Source organism: Camelus ferus, chromosome 16 (genome assembly GCF_009834535.1).
Source record: "Camelus ferus isolate YT-003-E chromosome 16, BCGSAC_Cfer_1.0, whole genome shotgun sequence".
Lineage (NCBI taxonomy): Eukaryota > Metazoa > Chordata > Mammalia > Artiodactyla > Camelidae > Camelus > Camelus ferus.
Window position 1 is genome coordinate 40,602,940 of NC_045711.1, and position 10,581 is coordinate 40,613,520.

A 10,581-nucleotide genomic window follows, 5' to 3' on the forward strand; every position below is an offset into this window, starting at 1 on the left:
CTGTTGTCCTAAGGGCCCAGCCTCCCTAGCTCGCTTCCTCTGTGTGTAACTAGCTTGAAGGCTTTTCAGCTCTGTTCAGTCTTACTGAATTTCTCCATACTGCAGCTTGTCACTTCCTCTCATCTGGAACCCTGTGAAACTGTTAGAAAAATAGTTACAAAGATAGGACTTACCCTATGGGGCGGCACTCAGCCCACTCTCTCCACTACATCCTAGTTGTTCAACTCCATGTCTCATTTAGGGCGGCCAGATGTAGCAAATAAAAATACAGGTAAATTCAAATTCCAGATAAACAATATGTTGAAGTGTAAGTAAATCCTAAATATTTTTTATACTAAAAAAGTATTTGTTTATCTGCAATTAAAATTTAACGAGGCGTCCTACATTTTATTTGCCAACACCAGTCTCCTTCCACCTTTGTCTGGGGCATCGTGTAATATCCTTCTGCCAATCTGCTGTTCTTTTGTCCTTTAGAGAAGGTAGTTAAAAAGTCATCATCTTCAGGATGACTTCCCTGGCATACCCAGTCCCACCAGCCCCCTGACAACATCCTATGACAAAGTGGAGAATGGAAGAGAATCTATATGTTTTTAAGCGTTTTCCCAAATGTTACCTTATTTAATCATCCCTAGTAACCTTGAGGGATATGCTTCATTAACCCCAATTTACAGTAGAAAAATCAGACTCAGAGAGCTTGTGTCACTTACCTAAGGCCACAATGCTGGGAAGTGCCAGGGCCAGATTTCAACCTCAATTCTTTTTGGTTCCAAAACCTATATTCTTTACCATGTTGCTTATAGGAATCCCTCACCCTTCATTTGTGTGAATCAGCATGACTCATGGAGAGTAGCCATAAAAGCAAGTTTTTTTTCATCTTCTCTGCCCCCTTTTCTTTTTATTGAAGTGTAGTCAGTTTATAGTGTTGTGTTAGTTTCTGGTGTATAGCATAATGATTGATTCAGTTATACATATGTATTTCTTTTCATATCCTTTTCCATCATAGGCTATTACAAGGTATTGAATATAGTTCCGTGTGCTGTACAGTAGGACCTTGCTGTTTATCTAGCTTATATATAGTAGTTAATATCTGCACTTCTCTGACCTTTTCTGCTTTTTCAGTGAGGCTAATTTCTCTCCCTTCCCCTGGATGTAAACTTGGGTAGTTCCACAACTTCTGTGGCCACTTTTAGGTAATACAAAGTTGGATAGTTACTTTAAATCATAAAAGATAATCTGGATTTAAAATTAGAATGTTCAAGGGGGACGGTATAGCTCAGTGGTAAGAGTGCATGCTTAGCAAGCTGGGTTCAATCCTCAGTACCACCATTAAAAATAATAATAATAAAATAAAATTTAAAAATAAAATAAAAAATTTTAAAAACACACAAAAAGTTAGAATGTCTGCTGTAGTAACCAAAACTTTAATCTCTATTCAAAGGTAAGTCTCCCTGCTGCCCTGACAGGACCTGGATTAGGCAGAAAGCTGGCACCCAGAGAAAGTGCACTCTTTTTTTCTTTCTCTTGCTTACTCACTGGTTTCTGATCCTTCTAGGAATGGAGGGAATGGGAGAGGAAGGGGACAGAACAGAACATTTCTTACTTGATGGTCCTGTGGTAAGATGGCTTCATACCCTATGCCCAGCAACTCTTCAAAGCTGCCTGTCTTGTGGACACTTCCTGGTTCTCTGGAGAGCGCCCACCTGCAGTAACCTTGACCCAGGTCTCTGCATCTCCACTCTGGCTATGGTTGCTTCTACAGCCCGTAGGCTCCTGGTGGTCTACCTCTAGATTTACTCTGTTGAGGACGCATCAGTCCTCCAGGAGATCTACTGGACTAAATCTGCTCCAGCCCCACTCCAGTTCCTTCTGAGACATGACCCACCTCTGGTCCATGGAAACACTCACATGTCCTTTGCCCCAGTAAATTCTGGAGTGTAGTCTGATTCTTACTCAGCCTCCTCGGCTCTGCCTCATCCCTTGGCAACTGCCCAGCCCAACTTCTGACCTTTAGACGTCTGACTTCAGGGACACGTAACAAGCTTTCTAAGTGGAGCCCTTGCTGCCTTCACCTGAGGTGAAGCTCTTTCACTCCTTCCTCTGAAGAGGGGTGGGGTTCACAGCTTGGCTTCTCAAAAAATTCTCTTTGCAGCCAGTCTTTAATCTCTCCAGCTCTTGGTGTCAGAAGGGAAGGTTAAGAGCCACCAGATCAGTTCTCAAACATCTCCTTTGAAATTTCTGCATAGTACTCCATCACGTAACTTACTTTGCTTTCTAGTATCTGCCATGCTAATGTCTTAGCCACGCATGACATCCTGTAACATGCGTGAGCTACTTCCCTGCTCACTTCACACTGCTCACCCACCTATGCTGCCTTTGCTCCCAGCAGGAGACCTTACATCCTGTTTCATCAGGCATGGATTTCCTCAGCTTCCTGCCCCTGGAACCTACAGTACCTGCAACACTATTAATTTCCACCCTCACCTCCTCACCTCTGGTCCCAGACGCTCACCACTTCCTGTTCTGGTTAATATTCCATCTTCTTAAGACTTCATGTAATCAATTAACCCTCTCTTGTCTAGTATTCTAAAAAGGAACACCTATATTTTACTACAAAAGTATATGTAACTTAAGAAGTCATATATTAATAAAATACGTATAATAAATATTTTTTTTAACAAATCCAGCACCCCTGCTTCTCATAGGTTACCATTTTCAACTCTTTTAGCTTTTGTTTTGTTATTTCATTGATTTTTAGACATTCTATACTGATTTATTATCTTGATGGACAGGATTTTAGCTCTCTTCCCCTCCCCACCCTCTGATAGACTTACTACAAATTTTGCTTAAATCTATATTCAGTGAATTAGTTTCTATGACTGTAAATATGATTTATGACTGTACCAAGTAATGTATGATGACATCTCCCTTCCTGAACCATGTTTTGCTTCTCCTAGGGTTAAACATTTCCTAGTTTTTCCACAGGCTCAGTTTTCCCATATCTTCATGAAATATCTCTTAATACAATATTCTATCAGACTATCAGTCTGCTCCATCTTTTCCTCTTGGCGATGTCCATCTAGAAGTTTCTGTCCTGCTCCAGACTAAAGAAGTTCTGTCTATGCTGCTGCATAGGTGTTGTCCAGAGACCTCTCTTGGCTGACATCCCGGTAACTCCCTTTGCAGTGCTCCAGGGTTGAATCCATGTCCTTCCTTTTCACAGTTTACCCTCTTGTGTTAGTAAAACACATTCTCTAATAGTGTCCTGAGAAATGGCACATGGACATAAATTTTTTAAGGTCAAAATATGTAAAAATACATTTTTGTATGGTCACATTTGATCGAAGGCTTGGCTAGGTATTGAGTACGAGCACCCTGCAAACTGGGAAGGCATTCCCCCTTTGTCTTCTGTGTGCAATGTTGCTGTTGAGAACCGTAATACCATTTTGATTCCTGATCCTTTGTATGAGACCTTTTTTTTTTTCCTAGAATTTTTTTTTTAATGCCCATTGATCTGAATTTCCTGAGGCTGTGCCTTGGTGAAAATCTTTTTTCCTTTATTTCTCTGGGCATTTAGTAGACTCTTTCAACCTTCAGGAAAGGTATGTCCTTCAGTTCTCTGAAATGTTCCTGTATCATTTCTTTGATCATTTTCACACGTCTGTTTAATATGTTCCTTTTTCTGTAACTTTTACTCGTTGGATGTTGGACCTCCCGAATACTCTGGTTTTCTCACATTTCTATTCTATTTTATGTCTCTTTGTCTTTTTGTTCTAACATCTAAGAGATTTCCTTGATGTTAGCTTTTCATCCTATAGAGTGTCCTGTTGCTGCTATAGCAAATTACTACCACAAGCATAGTGACTTAAACAACACGAGTGTATGGTACTATAGTTCTGGAGGCAGGACTGCACTCCTTCCGGAGGCTCTACGAGACAGTCTGTTTCTTTGCCTTTTCTGACTTCTAGAGGCTGGCTGCCTGCACTTCTTGGCTTATGGCCCCTTTCTCCAACTTCAAAGCTAACAGTATAGCATCTTCAGATTTCTTTCTCTGTGACTGGTCCTCCTGCCTGCCTCCCTCAGAAGGACCCTAGTGATTGTATACCCAGATAATCCATCATCATCTCCCCATCTCAAGTTCCTTACTCATGTCTGCAAACCCCTTAGCCATAGCATGGAAGATTATTTTCACAAGTTCTGGAGACTAGGATATAGATATCTTTGGAGGGCCATCATTCTGTCTATCATAGACTTTTTTTTTTTTTTTTACAAAATTTGTTATTTTTACAGTCACATTTTTAATGTCTAAAAGCCCATTTTTGTTTTCTCTGATGGTTTCATTTTTAAAACATCTTGTTCTTGTTTCATAGATACAATATTTTCATTTCTCTCTCTGAGGATATTTTTGCCCCTTTGAAGTTTTCTTACTCTTTCTACATTATCTCTATTCTCTTCAGGTTCCATTACTTCTATTTCATGATGATGATGATGATGATGATGATGATGGCGGTGGCGGTGGTGGTGGTGTTGGAGGATTTTCCCAAATGTGTTATGATCTGTGGGTGTCCTTTCTTACTGAAGAAAAAGCTGACTGGGAAAGACTGATGGGAAATCCTGGATGCCTGGGTGAAGACTGTCAACTGGTAGAAGTCATTATATGACAGCAGGTGGTCAACCAGCTTTTTTTGGTGGGAATTATCAAAAATCAGTAGCTGTAAGTTTTGCTTGGGTTGGTTCAGTTTCCTCCTAAGAAGGATTCTCTGCTCTCTCTCTGGATGGTGGTTTTCCGGAACCGGGTGGAAGCAGACAGGTGTTGTGTGGGCTTTAACCTGCTCCTCCTGGTCTCAGCTCCGCACCTCACATCTTCCTTTGTGCTCAGCGTCCTCTCCTCTGGACAAAGTCTATACAGAGCCTTTCCTCCTGCAAGATTTCGACTATGCAGTGGGTGGGAGGATGGTGGAAGCTGAAAGCTAGCTACTCACACAGATCTGCACAAGGCCCTCCTGCTTTGAGCCCCCTTGGGTAATCCCAGAATCCTGTGAGTGTTTGGTGCCTCTAGTTCCAGGCCCTTTTCAAAGTTCCAGTGGGTGTTCCTCACTATGCTCTCTTGAATTTGACTGTCCTTTCCGTTAAGGTATTTACCATTCCCTATTCACTTTTTGAAGTAAACTTTTAAAATTTCAGAATGATTTTAAATTTACAAAATTATTGTGAGGATAGTATAGAGAGTTCTAGTATACCCCACACCTAATTGTCCCCACTATTAACATCTTACATTTGTATGTACATTTGTCACAATTAATGAACCAATACTAGTACAATATTATTAACACAAGGTCTATACCTTATATAGATTTCCCCAGCTTTCCCGTATTGTCCTTTTTCTGTTCTGAGATGCTAGCAAGGATACCATATTACATTCGGTTGTCATGCCTCCTTTGGATCCTTTTGTTTGTGACAGTTCCTCAGATGTTCCTTAGTTTTGATGACCCTGAGAGTTTGAAGAAGTACAGTCAGGTATTTTTATAGAATGTCCCTCAATTATGATTTGTCTGATGTTTTTCTCATGATTCAACTGGGGTAATGGATTTTGGAGAGGGAGACCCACAGAGGCAGAGGGACATTCTCATCACATCACATCAAGGGTATGCACTATCCAGTGACTCATCACTGGTGATGTTAACCTTGATCGTCTGGCTTGAGGTAGTGTTTGTCAGGTTTCTCCATTGGTAAAGTTATTTCTTTTTTTTCTTCCTTTCCACACTGTACTCTATGGAAAAAAGCCTTTGTGCACAGGCCACACCTAGGGACTGGTGAGTTAAACTCCATCTCCTTAAAGGCTCCCATTCACTTTTTGTTTTAAAGATCTGATTGGAAGTTATACATGTTTGCTAGTTCCATCAGTGATGGCATTTGTGTTTCTGTTTTTTTGGTCTCTGTTTTACATTCCTGTAATTTTTACCTTTCTTCTACTGACTCTTTTCCCTCAGTCTATAAGCACGCTTACGCCCTCCTCATCTCAGAACAAAACCTTAACCTACCACCCTCCCCACCAAGACTCTGCTTTCCCTTCTGGATGTCACCCACTCTCCCTCTGCCTTCGTAACCACAGGCCTTAAACAAATACTATTTCAAAGTTCTCACCTCCCTCTCGCTTTTCAAAAACAGCGATCTTATTTCTGTTCTTGTCTTTCTTCCAAAACTGTTTTGGCATGGCAGGCCAGTGACCTCCTATTGCCACACCCCATGGACCCTGGTCTTTCTCTACATCATTTGACTCATTGAACATGCCCTTCTTTAAAATCACTCTCTTCCCTCGACCTCTGTCTGAGTCACTGCTGACTGCTGTCCCACCTCTTCCTCTTAGCCTGCTTCTTTTTCTCCTCTTGCTCCTTCCGTGTTGTTTTCCTGAGTCTGTTCTTGGCCTCTTTTCTCCTCTCATTCTATATTCTCTTTAGATAATCTCAGCTACTTCCAAGACTTCAACAACCACTTTATGCTGATAACACTCAAAACTATATTTCAAATTCAGACATCTCTCTTTGTATTCTTTTCCCAGGGTTACTGTACAAATTACTACCAGCTTGGCTTGAAACCACAGAAATTTATTCTCTTACAGTTCTGTAGGCCACAAGTTTTGATCATGGTGGTCAGTAGAGTTGATTCCTTCTGGAAGCTTTGAGGCAGAAACTGGCCCATGCTTCTCTTGCAGCTTCTGGTAGTTGCTGGCAATTCTTAGCCTTCCTTGGCTTGTAGATGTGTCACATGCTCCGTCTTCACATGCTCTTCATCCCTACATATCCCTCTGTGTCTTCACATGCACCTTTTTTTTTTTTAAATGGAGGTACTGGGGATTGAACCCAGGACCTTGTGCATGCTAAGCATGGGCTCTGCCACTGAGCTATACCCTCCCAGACCCTGCGCCCCGGAATCAATCTCGACTCCTCTTTCTCACCATCATATCCACCCTTTGGCTGAATCTTGATAATTCTACCCCCTTAATAGTTCTACGATGTCTCCACTTCTCCATCCCCTTTGTATTGGTTATTATAAGTTTGGCTGCAAGTAACAGAACACCTAATGCAAACTAGCTTAGACAATAAGAAAATTATTTAGTTCATTTAACAGACCATAATGCAGTAAGGTAAGCGTCAGGCTTGGTTGATCCAGTGATGTTTCAATGACTTGGGTTTTTTTCCATCTCTGTTCTACTGATTTCAGTGTTGGCTTCATTCTAAGCCTGGTTGCTTTCATGATTGTTGGATGTTTTCCAGTAGCAGTTGGGGCTGTGTGTTTCATTGTTCACATCCAACAGGAGAGAGTGGCTTTCTGTGTCTAAAGAGTAAGGAAGATTTCCCAGTAGCCTTCAATATCCAAACCTTGTGCATCACTGGCCAGAATTAACAAGAGTTAACATTTTGTAATACTTACTTCAGATCTTTAAAACAAACAAACAAGCAAACAAAACCTTACAAATAAAATTAAAGATTCCTTTGTACTTCCCCCAGCATTGTTCCCCTCTCTCACTCCTCAGAAGCAACCACACTCCTGAAGTTAGTATGGATGTTTCCTGTCTATGTTTGCAAATTTCTACTATGTACTTATAAAAATACACATGTCATTTTTTGTTTTGTAAAAAAAGTACCTAATGTACATGAAAATTTTATGCATGTAAATGTACACAACATATAAATTCCAGAAATCACTTCAATCTTCCTTCAACATTATATTTTTGAAATCTATCCATATTATTACATGTAGATCATATTCACTCATTGTATGGGCTGCACACTATTTCATAGTATGAATATACTACAATTTACAGTCTTGCTTTGTGTCTTTTATTTATCATGATTTTCTGTGCTTTTCTCCCTCCCCTCCTTCTTTCTGAGTTTTTTAATTATCTTTCTTTTCCCCTCCACTGATTTGAAACGTGTACATTCTATTTATTGTATTTTAATAATTACAAAATCTTAAATGTATCCAGTTTCTCTATCCTTCTGAATAAAATAAAGATCTTAATTCTGAACTTTCTATTCCCATCTTGTGTGTTACTCTTTGGTTCTTTATTTTATTTTACTTTTTTAGTAATTATCCCTTACTTAAATTTACCAATTTTTTTTCATTATCCCTTCTTGCATTTTACTCCATTCTTCTGGATTTGTCTTGCTTGTTACAAAATAATTCCTTAATAGTTCTTTCAGCAAATTTCTATAAATAATCAACTTTCTTAACCTTTGTATGTCTGAGAACAACTTATTTCACCTTTGCTTTGTATAGAAGTATAGCTGGGAACAAAGATCTTAATGGACAGTTATTTTCCTGAGCACTTTGATAATATTATGACATTGTCTTCTGGAAACTTCAGCAATGATGAGAAATCCACTATCCATCTGATTATTGTTTCTATTGTAGTTAGTCTGTTCTCTTTAGTAGCTTGTTTACCTTTGATGCTCTGCAATTCCATAGGAGGTGTTAGATACAGAATTAAAGAAAATCTATTTAGGACTTGTGCTTTTTCAGTTGACAAACTCATGTCTGCTTCCGTTCAGGAAACTTTTCCACTGTTACCTGGTTTTGTACTTCCTCTTTTTTCCACTACTGTTATTTTCCCCTCTGAACTCCTACTTGGAATTTCTCATTCTATACACCATATCTTCTTGTCTCTATTTCTTATTTCCTCTCTTCTAATCTCTTTGCACCACACCCTGAGTGATTTCCTCATATTTGTCTTCCATTCATTAATTCACTCTCTGCCAGAATCTAGCTCTTTAACCTCTCTATTAAATTCTGTTTAAAAAAACAAATTGTCTACATGTTTTTTATTTCTAGAATTTTTATTTGGTTCTTTTTCAAACCCACCTTTCCCCCCATAATATCTTACTTATTATATGGATTTTACTTCTTCCTCTATGTAGTTGAACATTTTCGACAGATTTATTTTAAATTAGCTTTCATGTTTCTTGAAAGGAAACATTTTTTCAGATTGTCCTTTTGTCTGTAAATCCTGGGGTATAAATTTTCTCTTTCATTGTATCTGCCATCTCTCCATCATGAAGTTTTTTCCTGTATTTATTTGTTTCTACAGGGGACAGGGTTTTGTTTATTCTCTAGGTTTTGGAGAAATTCCTGTAGGGGTAATCTTGTATTTCTCTATGCTAGTACTCTGTATGAGTTTCACCACATCCAGACCAATTTTTGCTAATATCTTGGACTGGGGTTCTCAAACAGCAAACCTATCATGTGCTCAGGTACTGATTCTGCGCTTAGCAGAATCTTTCTGATCTTTCCCTGCACAGACTCTAGACAGATGCCGAGCTTTCTTGCTGTGTTCTATGGCCTATGTGTTCTATGGTCAGTTTTTCTAGAACCTGTTTTATCTACAAGAAAGCCTTTTTGTTCTTGGCTTTGAGCAGGAAACCTGGTTCCAGCTCGTGGGACCTGAGGCTACAGCTCCCATCCCCAGAGAGGCATTAAATTCCTGATTCTGATACCCTCTAGGACTCTGGGCTTTAGATTGTGATACATGAGATCTGAGTATATTCTGTGACTGGTCTTGAGGGACCTATCAAGAGTCTTTTTTTTAATTTTGTTTTTTATTGGAGTGCAGTTGATTTACAATGTTAGTTTCAAGTGTACAGCAAAATGATTCAGTTATATACATATGTGTGTATATATATTATTTTTCAGATTCTTTTCCATTATGGTTTATTACAAGATTTTGAATATAGCTCACTGTGCTATACAGTAGGTCCTTGTTGTTTATTTATTTTTTATATAGTAATGTGTATCCATTAATCCCAAACTCCTAATTTATCCCTCCCCTGCCCTTTCCCCTTTGGTAATCAGATAAACTTTGTATTGAAATCTAACACACTTATAGAAGAATGCACAAATCATGAGTGAACAGTCTGATGGCTTTTTATAAAGTGCAACACTTGTATAACAGCCACACAGATCAAGGTATAAAACTACTGGAAGCTCACCAGAAGCTTCGTCAGGCCCCCTCCAGGCACAACACTACTATCCTCTGAAAGGTAACTTATTATTCCAGTTTCTAAGGGTATTAGGTTCGTTTTGACCATTTTGCACTTTATACACATGGAGCCGTACAGTACGTCTCCTTCAGTGTTGGCTTCTTTTTCTCTCATCATGTTTATAAGGTTCTCCCATGTCGCTGTATGTATTTTAGTTTGCTCCTTCTCAGTGCTGTATGGTATTGTAGTCTATGAGAATACCACAGTTTTTTAATCCATTCTACTGTTGATAGGTCCTTGAGTGGTTCCCACATTAGGACTATTATAAATGGTATTGCCATGAACGTCTTTGTATATGTTTTTGGTTAAGATATACAAGCGTCTCTTTTGGGAGTATACTGAGAGGTTAGATTGCCAGGTCATACGCATGCTCCATTTTAGCAGACATTGGCAAACAATTTTCCAAAGTTGTTGTACTAATTTACACTCCCACCAAGAGTGTGGAGATGTTTTCACATTTGTGCACACATATAAGAGGATTTAGAACTAGGGCAGATCTTTTCCCTCAATTGCCTGGGATTGAGAATTATCACTGCTCCTTTTCAAG